The 15,314-nt window shown below is 35.8% G+C and overlaps 1 pseudogene; it reads left to right on the plus strand.

The window, feature by feature from the left end:
* The window catches only part of LOC113920329, an 87,265-nt pseudogene that overhangs the window by 44,322 nt on the left and 27,629 nt on the right, over window positions 1-15,314 (plus strand).

Consider the following 15,314-nt stretch of genomic DNA (forward strand, 5'->3'; position numbering starts at 1 on the left):
CGAAGCTCTATTACAAAGCGTAATCATCAAGACAGTATAGTACCAGCACAAAAACAGACACACACATCAATGGAACAAAATAAAGAGCCCAGAAATGGACCCTCAACTCTGTGGTCAACTAAACTTCCACAAAGCAGGAAAGAATGTCCAAAGGAGAAAAAACAGTCTCTTCTACAAATGGTGTTGGGAAAATTGGACAGCCACATGCAGAAGAATGAAACTGGACCATTTCCTTACACCATACACAAAAGTAGACTCAAAATGATTGAAAGACCTAAATGTGAGACAGGAGTCATCAAAATCCTAAAAGAGAACACAGGCAGCAACCTCTTCAACCTCAGCCTCAGCAACTTCTTCCTAGAAACATCGCCACAGGCAAGGGAAGCAAGGGCAAAAATGAACTATTGGGATTTCATCAAGATAAAAAGCTTTTGCACAGCAAAGGAAACAGTCAACAAAACCAAAAAACAACTGACAGAATGGGAGAAGATATTTGCAAATGACATATCAGATAAAGGGCTAGTATCCAATATCTATAAAGAACTTATCAAACTCAACACCCAAAGAACAAATGATCCAATCAAGAAATGGGCAGAAGACATGGAACAGATATTTTTCCAAAGAAGACATCCAAATGGCCAACAGACACATGAAAAAGTGTTCAACTTGGCATCAGGGAAATCCAAATCAAAACCTCAATGAGATACCATCACACCAGTCAGAATGGCTAAAATTAACAAGTCAGGAAACGACAGATGTTGGTGGGGTTGTGGAGAAAGGGGAACCCTCCTACACTGTTGGTGGAATTGCAAGCTGGTGCAACCACTCTGGAAAACAGTATGGAGGTTCCTCAGAAAGTTGAAAATAGAGCTACTGTACGACCCAGCAATTGCACTCCCGGGTATTTACCCCAAAGATACAAATGTAGGGATCGGAAGGGGTACGTGCACCCCAATGTTTATAGCAGCAATGTCCACAATAGCCAAACTATGGAAAGAGCCAAGATGTATATTGACAGATGAATGGATGAAGAAGATGTGGTATATATATACAATGGAATATTATGCAGCCATCAAAAGGAATGAAATCTTGCCATTTGCAACGACTTGGATGGAACTGGAGGCTATTATGCTGAGCGAAATAAATCAATGAGAGAAAGACATGTATCATATGATCTCACTGATATGAGGAATTCTTAATCTCAGGAAACAAACTGAGGGTTGCTGGAGTGGTAGGAGGTGGGAGGATGGGGTGGCTGGGTGATAGACATTGGGGAGGGTATGTGCTAGGGTGAGTGCTCTGAATTGTGTAAGACTGCTGAATCACAGTCCTGTACCTCTGAATCAAATAAGACATTATATGTTAAAAAAGAAGAAGAAGAGCAGAAGAAGAAGAAGAAGAAGAAGAAGAAGAAGAAGAAGAAGAAGAAGAAGAAGAAGATAGCAGGGAGGTAAAAATGAAGGGGGGGATATCGGAGGTGGAGACGAACCATGACAGACTATGGACACTGAGAAACAAACTGAGGGTTCTAGAGGGGAGGTGGGTGGGGTGATGGGTTAGCCTGGTGATGGGTATTAAAGAGGGCACTTACTGCATGGAGCGCTGAGTGTTATACACAAACAATGAATCATGGAACACTACATCAAAAACTAATGATGTTATGTATGGTGAATAACATAACAAGAAAATTTTTAAAAATTTTAGAAAAAGAAAAAAATAACATTTGACAAAATACAGTACCCATTCTTGATAAAATCTCTCAACAAAGTAGGGATAGAGGGAACACACCTCAACATCATAAAGGTCATATATGAAAGACCCACAGCTAATATCATCCTCAATGGGGAGAAACTGAGAAATTTTCCTCTAAGGTTCGGAACAGTACAGGGATGTTCACTCTCAACATTGTTATTTAACATAGTACTGGAAGTACTAGCCTCAGCCATCAGACAAAAAGAGAAGTAAAATGCATCCAAATGGGCAAGGAAGTTAAAATTTCATTCTTAGCAGACAACATGATACTCTACATAGAAAACCAAAAAGACTCCACAAAAAAAAAAAAATTGCTAGAACTGATACATGAATTCAGCAAAGTCACAGAATATAAAATCAACATACAGAAATCTGTTACATTTCTATACACCAACAATGAAGGAGAAGAAAGAGAAATCAAAGATTTAATTCTGTTTACAATTTCATTAAAACCATAAGATATGTAGGAATAAACCTAACCAAAGAGGTAAAAAGATCTATACTCTGAAAACTATAGAACGGTTATGAAAGAAATTGAAGATGACACAAAGAAATGTAAAAATATTCCATGCTCATGGATTGGAAGAACAAATATTGTTAAAATGTCTATACAACCCAAAGCAATCTACATATTTAACTCAATCCCTATCAAAACACCATCAGCATCTTTCACAGAGCTAGAACTAACAATCCTAAAATTTTTATGCAACTACAAAACACCCCAGATATCCAAAACAATCTTGAAAAAGAGAAGTAAAGCCGGAAGCATCACAATTCTGGATTTCAAGCTATATTACAAAGTTGTAATCATCAAGACAGTATGGTACTGGCACAAAATAGACACACAGATCAATGAAACAGAATAGAAAACTCAGAAATGGACCCACAACTATATGGTCAACTAATCTTCAACAGAGGAGGAAAGAATATCCAATGTAGAAAAGACGGTCTCTTCAACAAATGGTATTGGGAAAACTGGATAGCAACTTGCAGAAAAATGAAAATGGACCACTTTCTTAAACTGTACACAAGAAGAAATTCAAAATGGATGAAAGACCTAAATGGGAGACAGGAAACCATCAAAATCCTAGTGGAGAATACAGGCAACAACTTCTTTAATATCAGCTGTAGCAGCTTCTTACTAGACATGTTGCCAGAGGCAAGGGAAACAAAAGCAAAAATGAACTATTGGGACTTCATCAAGATAAAAACCTCCTGCACAGTGAAGGAAACAATCAACAAAACTAAAAAGCAACTTACAGAATGGGACAAGATATTTGCAAATGACATATCTGATAAAGAGTATCCAAAAATCTATAAAGAATTTATCAAACTCAACACCCCAAAGAACAAATAATCCAGTTAAGAAATGGGCAGAAGACACGAATAGACATTTTTCCAAAGAAGACATATAGATGGCTAACAGACACATGAAAATATATTCAACATCACTCATCATCTGGGTAATAAAAATCAAAACCATGATGAGATACTACTTCACATCTGTCAGAATTGCTAAAATTAACAACGTAGGAAACAACAGATGTTGGTGAGGATGTGGAGAAAGGGGAACCCTCTTACACTGTTGATGGGAATGCAAGTTGATACAGCCACTCTGGAAAACAGTATGGAGGTTCCCCGCAATGGTAAAAATAGAACTACCCTATGACCCAGCAGTTGTACTACTCAGTATTTACCCAAAGGATATAAAAATGCTGATTCAAAAAGGCACATGCACCCCAATGTTTATAGCAGCATTACCAACAATAGCCAAATTATGGAAAGAGCCCAGATACACAGACACACAGACACACAGACACACACACACACACACACACACACACACACACACACACACAGACACACACACACACACACACACACACACACACACACACACACACTGGAATATTACTCAACCATCAAAAAGAATGAAAACTGGCCATTTGCCATAACATGGATCAAGCTACAGTATGCTATGCTAAGTGAAATAAGTGGGAGGAAGACAAATACCATATGATTTTACTCACATGTGGAATTTAAGAAACAAAACAGATGAACATAGAGAAGTGGAAGAAATAAAAAGAAAGGAGGGCAAACCATAAGAGACTCTTAACTATAGAGAACAAACTGAGAGTTGATAGAGGGGAGGTGGGCAGGTGATGGGCTAAATGGTTGATGCATTTTAAGGAGGACACTTGTTGTGATGAGTACTAGTTGTTGTATGTAAGTGATAAATCACTAAATTCTACTCCTAAACAAAACAAAACAAAACAAAAAAGAATGTACCTCATCATAAAAAAGAACACATATGACAACTCCAAAACTAAAGCATACTCAGTGTTATAAGCTGAAACCTTTTCCTTCAAAATCAGAAAAAGACAAGGATGCTCAGTCTTGACACTTTTATTCAATGTAGTACTAGATGTCCTAGCCAGAGCACATAGGGAGAAGAAGAAATAAAAGACATCCAAATTAGAAATAAAGAGATAAAGTTGTCACTGTTGGAGGATCACATGATATTATATAGAGCAAACCCCAAAGACTCCATGTACACTCACACACATGTACACACACCTCTTTGAGCTTATACACAGATTCTGTAAAGCTGCTGAATAAAAAATCAATATTAAAATCAATCACATTTCTATACACTAACAATGAGAAATTTTTAAAAATCTCATTTACAACAGCATGAAAATGAATAAAATACTTAGGAATAGATTTAACCAAAGATGTGAAAGATTTATACACTGAAAACTGAACAATATTAATGGATGGAATTGAAGAAAACAGAAATAAATGGAGGGATATTCTGTATTCATGAATTCAAAGAATTAATATTGTTAAAATGTCCAAAGCAATCTGCACATAAAACTTTTCATGGCATGTGGATCTAGCTGAAGTCATTTCCAACTTTTATGGACTGCATTTCTTTATAAGAAATTAAAAGTAAAGCAAAATATGGAAGTCTTTTTAAAGGCTGGTTTCTATTTATAAAAATTAGATCACACTCATATAGAAAAAAGTAAATGGTTAAAAATGCCTCTATGGTATTATTTTTAAAAGATGTTGCCCTTTTAGGGACTTAACAAAAGTGTAATATATAACTTAATGTCTTATAGTATGCAATCATTAGCCATAGATCAACTTTGTAAATTGTTACATTGTGAATATTATACAATGTCTCAATTACCCCACTTTTTAAAAACTTTTATTTAGTATTTTCTAAGTTAAAAAATATACCAAGCAATTTAGACTAATTTCTTTTTTTTTTTTTTTTAAAGATTTTATTTATTTATTCATGAGAGACAGAGGGAGAGAGAAAGAGAAGCAGAGGGAGAAGCAGGCTCCCAAGGAGCAGGGAGCCCGATGTGGGACTCGATCCCAGGACTCTGGGATCATGACCTGAGCCGAAGGCAGACGCTTAACCATCTGAGCCACCCAGGCGCCCTAGACTAATTTCTAAACCATTTTTTATGTAAGCTACATGTCCATCAGTTTCTGATAACATGATTTTTAGGACAGAATTGAAAAAGAATATATTGTGTTTATTTTATTATATAGCAGGCACAAAGAGATGTTTATTAAACTACAGATAGAAAAAATAATACTTTGGGGCACCTGGGTGGCTCAGTCATTAAGCGTCTGCCTTCGGCTCAGGTCATGATCCCAAGGTCCTGGGATCGAGCCCCCCATCAGGCTCCCTGCTCCGCAGGAAGACTGCTTCTCCCTCTCCCACTCCCCTTGCTTGTGTTCCCTCTCTCACTGTGTCTCTCTCTGTCAAATAAATAAATAAAATCTTTAAAAAAAGAAAAGAAAAGAAAAAAATAATATTTAATTTCAGTTACTATGGTATGATGGCATTATTAAATAATGTAATATTATCAATATTTTTAGTGAAAAGTAATATTATCCATTTGATGCTATTTTATGATTAACATATATTGTTGAACTCCATAAATATTATTAAGTCAAATTTCTGAAATGTTTTAATATGAAGATTTATTCATTATGCTCAGAGTTTGCTTATTAAGCATGATTAGTATATATTAAAGCTTCTTCATGATATGTCTTTTTCCATGAGACATCTTATTTTTTCAACTGCTTTTTTTAAAGTTTTTATTTAAATTCCAGTTAGTTAACATACAGTGTAATATTAGTTTCGGCTGAACAATATAGCGATTCAACACTTTCATATGACACCCAGTGTTCATCACAAGTGCCCTCCTTAATCCCTATCAACTATTTAACCCTTCCCCCTGTCCATCTCCTCTCTGTAGCCATCAGTTTGTTCTCTATAGTTAAAAGGCTGTTTCTTAGTTTGTCTCTCTCTTTTTTTCCCTTTGCTCGTTTGTTTGGTTTCTTAAATTCCACATATGAATGAAATCATATGGTATTTGTCTTTCTCTGACTTTCGCTTAGTATACTACTCTCTAGCTCCATCCATGTCATGAACTGAGGTCTCAGTGAGAAACAAAGTCATTCCTCCACATTAGAGATGAATCCAGTTATCCCAAAGAATTTGTCACTCTGGATAATTTTAAATAGATATATTAGTAAGCACTCTAGACACAACTAGATGAGCACCAAATATCTTTATCATTAATATCAAGAGCAATAACATGGTGAGAAAAAAATATTACTTAGCATTAACTTTGTGCACCCATGCAAAAAGTGATGTGCATTCCTGAGAAATAACTAGGTGAAACAATAGGAATTTTACAATATCTATTTTTTTTTTATTTTAAGTAGGCTCCATGCCCAATATGGGGCTCAAACTCACAACTTTGAGATCAAGAGTCACATGATCTTGGGGCGCCTGGGTGGCTCGGTTGTTAATCATCTGCCTTCGGCTCAGGTCATGATCCCAGGGTCCTGAGATTGAGCCCTGCGTCGGGCTCCCTGCTCGGCAGGAAGACTGCTTCTCCCTCTCCCACTCCCCCTGTTTGTGTTCCTGCTCTCGCTATCTCTCTCTGTCAAATAAATAAATAAAATCTTTAAAAAAAAATTAAACAGTCACATACTCCACCAACTGAGCCAGCCAGGTGCCCCTACAATACCTATTACAGTGACTTGCTCAAAGTATGAACTCAGTAAGTATTTATTAACTAGTTGAATAAAATAATAAAAATGGAAAATGTTAAATGATATAAGGAAATATGTGGCTTTAAAACACATCTGAAATATTATGCAATTATCCACTCTTAATCTTTATTCAAAACATTCAATATATTTTCTGAGGTGATCATTCTCTTATACTTTGAAAAAAATCTAGATTGATAAAACAGATTCAGAAATATGAATAATTTCCTCCATGTCTTAGTTCAGGTTGCTATAACAAAGTAACACAGACTTGATGGTTTAGAAACAACAGAAATGTATCCCTTACACTTCTGGAGGCTGGGTCCTAGATCAGAACGCCAGCATGGTCAAGCTCTGGTGAGGGTGCTCCCCCGGGGCACAGACTGCTATCTTTTGATCAAATCCTTGTGTGGCAGAAAAACGGTGAGAAAGTTTTCTGGGGCTCTTTTGTAAAGGGTGCTATTTCTATTTATAATTGTTACTACTATTATTTCAAAGACAATCAAAATATTGTCTTTTAAGCTAGAAAGAAAATAATGACTGTCCCATATTTATTTTGAGGAAAAAAGTAGAAAGATACCCAATAGGACTAAATGAACAAGAAATTTTGTCACATATGACAAATGATGTTTTCCACCTCTTAATAAGTCAGAGTTTGATATACCTTTTATTAGTACTAAATAGTAATATTTAATAAATACAATATTTTATTATTCTTTCATTTAAAAAATAGTGCTACCCCTACAAAATTTAGAGGGGAATATTCTAGATAGATAATAAGTCTTAGTCTAACTTCTCACCAGGAGCAACACCTGAGATAAAAGACTAAGCAGGGGTTTATTTTAGGAAATGGTCTTAAGGAATAGTGAGACACTTGGAAACATGATACAAAGGAGGCTGGAAAGCCAACCTAAGCTTATGCTATTGGGCTGCTTATTCATGTAGGTCATTGCACCTAAATTCGGTTGGCTATTCTTGGGGAATCCTGCAGAATGAATCACAGACTTGTGCTCTTGAAACAAAGAAGGGTGACAATATATACATAGACTTCTTGTTCTCCCACTGGTGAAAGGTTGTCGCATGTTTTGTTAACCTTTCCCATTCCAGGTTTGTGCCCTAATCTGAATGATTGAGCTGATTCCTGTAGGAGTCCCATGTGCCCAGAGAAGCCTTGGGGTGGAAAGTAAGAGATGCAGAGTTCAACCCACGTGATATGCTTGTAGGTTACACCTAAGGCAGCTGATTGCCAGAGCAACGAGGAAGAACTGGAGTTACCTGAAGGCAAAGAGGATGTTTGCAGAAGAGTAGATATGTCGACTAAGGAATGTAAATGTTTTTCTAGGCTGTGGTAATCTTTTTTTCTCTCCCCATAGTTAAAAAAATAAATAAATAACCTATGGACTACAGGAAACAAACTGAGGGTTTCAGAGGGAAGGGGATATGGGGATGGGTGAGCCCGGTGATGGGTATTAAGAAGGGCATGTATTACATGGAGCACTGGGTGTTATACGCAATGAATCATGGAACACTGCATCAAAACCTAATGATGTACTGTATGGTGACTAACATAACATAATAAAAAAAAGTTATATATAATATGATGTCTGATCAATTCTTTTGAAAAAATGTGATTATTTTCACATGCTTTTATGCACAAATATATATGAATTAAATTTTACTCTTTCATTTGAGTTTCAAAAATTCCTGAGACATGCCCCATTTTTGTTTGTTGTTTGGGTGTGTTTTTACCAAATTTTCCAGTCAGTACAAATCTAAGATTTTCTTTAGATACAAGAACACAAAGACCATTTGTATATTTGCAAATATTATGAGAATCTCTCTTTTCTTCAACTGTCATTTACATTTATCTCTTTATTGGTAGGATAGATTTGTACCTATTTTGGTTTCCATGCAATGGGATCACATAACTAAAATTGTGAGTTAGGTGGAATTATTTTGGCGTCATACCTCTCTAACAGAGAATGACAAAATGAAATACATCCCCCAGACTGAGACATTCTTCAGTTTCCCAGTTTCCAACCCGTAATATGGGTTTTGGTAACTTCTTAGTGTTTCATCATGTAGCAAACTTATTAGTGCCTAAACTTTTCCTTCTTCTGACTACTCAGTATTTACTTAGCAAGCTCTACTTCTACTCTCTTTCCTGTGGATCCTGATAGAGCCAACAACTCAGCAATTTATTCACACCCCATGATTCTTTATATAAATCTTGTCAATGTTCCATGACTGAGGTAGATCATGGATACTATTTGTAATCCACTGTTGTATGTTCCCTACAAGACCCTCCTGTCTGTCCTCCTTTCTACTTGCTAATGGTTTTAATTCTGATCATAATATTTGGCCTATTTCTTCCCATCCAGATGAATGCTGGCTGATTTCTTTATTTTATGTGTATAGCAAACACAAAAGTAGATTTATAACTGCCTTAAATAAAAGGAGGTGTGATCATTTAAACAAAGGAACCAGCCCTAACATGCGTAGTACACCTGCTTGTCGGTAAAGATAAGCTCCAGCTGCAAGCTCAGCACACTACCAATATCCTCCAGGACTTTCTTTCTTTTTCTTTTTTCTTTCTTTCTTTCTTTCTTTCTTTCTTTCTTTCTTTCTTTCTTTCTTTCTTTCTTTCTTTCTTTCTTTCTTTCTTTCTTTCTTTCTTCTTTCTTTCTTTCTTTCTTTCTTTTCTTTCTTTCTTTCTTTCTTTCTTTCTTTCTTTCTTTCTTTCTTTCTTTCTTTCTTTCTTTCTTTCTTTCTTTCTTTCTTTCTTTTGTTTGTGCATTACAGTGGTCATCATAGAATAGCTTTGTGCCTCCACAATGCTGTAGAGAAACAGAATCAGAAGCTGTTCTGTTGGTGTGACAGAATATGTAGCAATAGTTTCACTCACTGATGATTACAGTCATTTTGTTTGTTTGTTTGTTTCAATTGTATAGATTTCACAGAGACAGGGGAATACAGTAGTTTAGATCATAGACCACTTTGGTTCAAACGGCACTTTCATTTTCTGGCTGTATGACCATGGGCATGTTGTTGCAAAACTTTGTGCCTTAGCTTGTCTTCTGTTAAATATGTATAAAATTATTCCCTATGTATAGAATTCTGATGAGAAGTAAATGAGTTAATGCGTGGAATATTCTTAAAAGAGCTATGCAAATATTAAGTGCAACATAAGAGTTAGTAATTATCGTTATATGGAACTTGAAGGCTCTCTCTTTTGTTTTGTTTTGTTTTTGATTATTTTTATTTTATTATGTTATGTTAATCACCATACATTACATCATTAGTTTTTGATGTAGTGTTCCATGATTCATTGTTTGCGTATAACATCCAGTGCTCCATGCAGTACGTGCCCTCTTTAATACCCATCACCAGGCTAACCCGTCCCCCCACCCCCCTCCCTTCTAGAACCCTCAGTTTGTTTCTCAGAGTCCATAGTCTTTCATGGTTTGTCTCCCCCTCCGATTTTCCCCCTTTCATTTTTCCCTTCCTACTATCTTCCTTTTTTTTTTTTTTTTTAACATACAATGTACTATTTGTTTCAGAGGTACAGGTCTGCGATTCAACAATCTCACACAATTCACAGCATTGACAGCTCTCTTTTATTTATTTATTTATTTTTAAAGATTTTATTTATTTATTTGAGAGAGAATGAGAGATAGAGGGCACAAGAGGGAAGAGGGTCAGAGGGAGAAACAGACTCCCTGCCGAGCAGGGAGCCCGATGAGGGACTCGATCCCGGGACTCCAGGATCATGACCTGAGCTGAAGGCAGACGCTTAACGACTGAGCCACCCAGGCGCCCCAACAGCTCTCTTTTAAATGTGCCCTCCTCCCAAACATCTAATTTTTCAGTGATCACTCTGAGCACAGACCAAAAGTCCAATCCATTTTTAAGATCTAGACAGAAGGAAGTAGTAACTGTAAGTCATAGTTAGCATGGAGAAAAGGAGTAAAAGTTACAGAGCATCCAAAATTAAAGGCATGGCAGGAAGGATACATCATTGCCATTTTATTCTGAGACATTTCCCCAAGGCCTTTATCCTTTACTTAAAGTCAAGTGATCATAGATGTTAATCACATCTATAAAAATAACACCACAGCATCTAGATTAGTGCTTGATTGAGGAAATGGGACTGTAGTTTAGCCAGGTTGACACATAACACAGACTATCACAAGCCTCTTAAACATTATATAGTTTAATAAATTTCATTTTATTGATATACATTTCCTATTATTATGAAAATAATTGTATTCAATAATCAAAGTCATTAGATTCAGAAAACAAGTACAGTAGTAAAGCATACAACTTAAGTCACTGATTAGGCAGTATCATAAAGCTCATCTAAAATCTGATTTGTATTTCTCAGTCTAAATATCTTAGAGGCATGAAAAATTCCCAAATGATGTAATAATGTTGATTGAACTGCCCCAGAAACTTACCAAATATTGAACACATATGAAAACAAAAATCCTGAAATTGCATTAAATGTAAGTAAGCCTAAATGAGCAACAAAATTATTTTATGAAATGTTGCAGTAATATTGGAATGAACTGAATATATTTTATAAAAGATTTCACAACATGGGGCCCCTGGGTGGCTCAGTCGGTTAGAGGTCTGCCTTCGACTCAGGTCATGATTCCAGGGTCCTGGGATTGAGCCTGCATTGGGCTCCTTGCTCAGCGGGGAGCCTGCTTGAGCTTGTAAATCCCTCTCGCTCTGCCTGCCACTCCCCCTGCTTATGCTCTCTCTCGCTCTCTCAAATGAATAAATAATATCTTAAAAAAAAAAGATTTCACAACAAATAGCCAAAGCAAAAATGCCTCACAAATTGTAATGCTAGGTTTCAGACCAAAAAGGTAAGGAGATAAGGGTAAGATTTTAAGCAATACCATCAGTTTAATAATTGAAGACATTTAATTATGGATTAAGAATGATGAAGATTGTTAAATCAAAAATGTTTACAACAGATTGATAAATCTATAGATATTAGTGACTACTCAGTCAAGAACACAGACTAGATTCTCTGAAGATAGATGCTTGGAAAACAGTCTGTGAAGAAATGTCAAAATTATGAAAGAAGTAATAGCCAAATCCCTAAGTAAATCCTTGGAAACAAGTAAGTTTTTATAGTAACATTTCATAAATGTGCGTAGTGATGAGACCTAACTCTAATCCTAATCTTTTTGCTAACTCTTTCTAGGACACTATTAAGAGAGGAACATGTAAAGGATATGCCAAGAGTTTGTTCTAAAAATAATAATATTCAAGTTATACTTTTTTTAATTCATAGAAGAGCTCTTTTATGCAAATATTTGTCCATTGATCCAAATTCTGACTGTCAATGATATTATCTACATGGAAAATCTAATAGCATTCTGATCTCTATCTACAGTCCTGTTTGTTTGGGGCATTGTAGGAGGAAATGGAATCAGTGTGGCCCTTTTGGTCTTTTAATGACTGTATCTTTGTTGCACAAAGTTTTCTTATATGATTATGGACTGAGAGAAAAATTTAAATATACTTTTATATCTAATTCAATAATTTATAACAGTATTGTACTGTATTTATGAGCTCTAAGAAGCCCTTTTTTATTTAATTCAGTAACTCGTGTATTATTTTTATTGGTCTTTGCTATATCAGGGCACAAACAGTTCATACCATCTCAGATTTAGTAAAACTTCTTCATATTATCAGTCAGTAATCATTCTAACATTCCCCAGTGGTTTGTAATATTCCTTTATTATAGGTACCTTACTCTTATATGTTTTGATCTGTATTGGAATTCATTTCATATATCTAGAAAGAATATCCATTATCCATGGTTTTGCTTTCCACAGCTTCAGGTACTCTTAGTCAACCATAGTCTGGAAGGAGATGATGCTCTTTCTGATGTATGGTCAGGTCAATAGTAGCCAACGGTATGTCACAATGCCTATATCATTCACCTCACATCATCTAATCATATAGGCACTTAACCATTTCACATCATCACAAGAAGAAGGAAGTACCCATTGTACTGAGTACAGTACAATAAGATATTCTGAGAGAAAAAGAGGGAGAGAAAGAGACCACATCAACACAACTTGTATTACAGTATATTGCTATAATTGTTCTATTATTAGCTATTGTTAATCTTTGTGTCTATTTTTAACATCTTTTTTATTTATTTATTTGTCAGAGAGAGAGAGAGCACACAATCAGGGGGAGCAGAAGACAGAGGGAGAAGCAGGCTCCCCGCTGAGCAGGGAGCCTGATGTGGGGCTTGATCCTGGGACCCTGGGATCATGACCTGAGCTGAGGCAGATGCTTAACTGACTGAGTCACCCAGGCATCCCTCTTTGTCCCTAATTTATAAATTAAACCTTATTAAAGATATTTATGTATAGGAGAAAATAGTATATATGGAGTTCAGTACTATCTATGGTTTCAGGCATCCACTGGGGGTCTTGGAATGTATCCCCCTCCAATAAAGGGGGGCTACTTATTATGTCATAAAATAAGTGATGGTATATCTTTTCATCATATTTCCTTACTTTGTTTCAATATTTATGATGGCCTATATAAAGATCCCTACCCAATGACTGACCCATTGCAACTGCTCTGCTTCTCAACTCTCTTCCTTTTCATTAGTCTGGCATTATACTGATGAGGAACTTGGCATCATTTAAAGTATATGAGCCTCAAGACTCATCCTTATCTTAAAAGGCTGTCTTCTACTTAAAAGGCTTTCATCTACTTTGAAACTATAATAGCATCTCCTTAATTTCAATATGATAATTCCTAGAACATATGACTATACCTCTTGAGAAAGGCCATTTGAAATTTTTGAAGAAACCATGATGCATAAAACAATGAATATGAAATCACTTTAGAACCATAACATTCTCTCTTACCACTAATGCCTACTTTTTTATTCTGAGGTTAGAGATGGTGGGAGTGTTTCCTCAAATGACTATAGCTATGAATAATCTTCTGGACACAATGTTAAAATATTTCATAGTCTCTGAGACGGTGTCAAAGTTAGTGAAAGTTCTCATTACTACCTTCTACCTCCCTTTTCATGTATCGTCTTTTCCCAGGCACCCAGAACTCTCATTCACTCTTTGGTGTCCCCTGCTTAGATTAAAGGCAGACTTAACTTCATTAGGCTATCTCCTACTCTAAAATATCTCTGATTTCCCTTCTCAAATCACACATGATATAAGTCTCATTCTCTTAGGATTTTCTGAAAAATTACTTCACACCAAATAAATGGTTGATAATGATACAACATGCTGTTCCTAGGAGAAAACATTCACTATTTAATCAAAGACTTCTGGAATGAGCATGATTAAGTCAAAGGCATAGCATGTCAAGGATAGGAACAAGGATCCTGGGGCCAGATGGTTTATTCTGATTCTACATGAGCACTGCACTGAATCAGAGACTCTGATATTAAGGGATTGAATGGCTTGAACCTGAGCTGTCTCATTTTGAAAAACCAGAGAAAGGAGAAGCACAGTCTGAGATATCAGTGGAGCATAATATTGGGATTGAAAAATATCAGGGCATTTAGATTCAGGCACATTTCAGCAAACGAAGTAGATAGAGGTTTAATAATGGGTGAAATAAGAAGCAGAGATTGGATATAATTGGAACTTTCCTCTCATTAGTTATTCTCTAATTTCCTTCTCCTTCTAGCACTCATACAAATTCCTCTTTGTAGTCTGGGACACATATTCTTAAGTTGAATGTCAACAGAGGAAGTGTTAAGGGGTACATGTGTCAGTATGAAAATGTTAATAGCACCTCATGCCCTGGGCTATTTGTGGTACTAAGTACATGCAGTTCTATAGAGAAAAACTTGCATATGATTTGTGCTCTGAGTTCTTGTTCACATTTCAATTCTAAACCTGGAGCAGTATTTGAGGCATTTTTTTAAGAGAGAAGTTTTATGTGATTATTTCCCCAGGAGTTTAACATTTCAAATATTTTAGATTTTTTTTCATTGATTAGTATCTGAAAAGATCAAATATTATATAGAGTAGCTTGGAACCTGTTGTTTGTGTTTTGCACATCTAGAGTCCTAGAGATTAAATTCATGTTAACTGACAATTTCCTGGGGAAAATATATACTATAGGTTTAATAATATCTACTTTAGAAACATCATGTTATATATGGTGTAACAATATCCACTTTAGAAACATCCTGTTATATATGCATGGCAAAGAAGGATCAAAGATTACTTAAAGTAATGAGAGCAGTGGACTATTTTTTAAATTGTGTTTGATAAAGCTCTGAATCTGCATGGAGATGTTTATGTGATTGGGAAACTAGCTGTTGGGAGATTAGCCATTAGGAGACTCGAGATGGCCACAGGAAATAATTTGGCGAGGAAGGAAATAGTGCTCATCATTGGTTAACAGTCAGTTAATTGATCCACCTGAAAAATATGCATCCTCTATTACTATTAAAATTG

The sequence above is a fragment of the Zalophus californianus genome, chromosome 3, assembly GCF_009762305.2.
Source record: "Zalophus californianus isolate mZalCal1 chromosome 3, mZalCal1.pri.v2, whole genome shotgun sequence".
NCBI classification, from domain to species: domain Eukaryota; kingdom Metazoa; phylum Chordata; class Mammalia; order Carnivora; family Otariidae; genus Zalophus; species Zalophus californianus.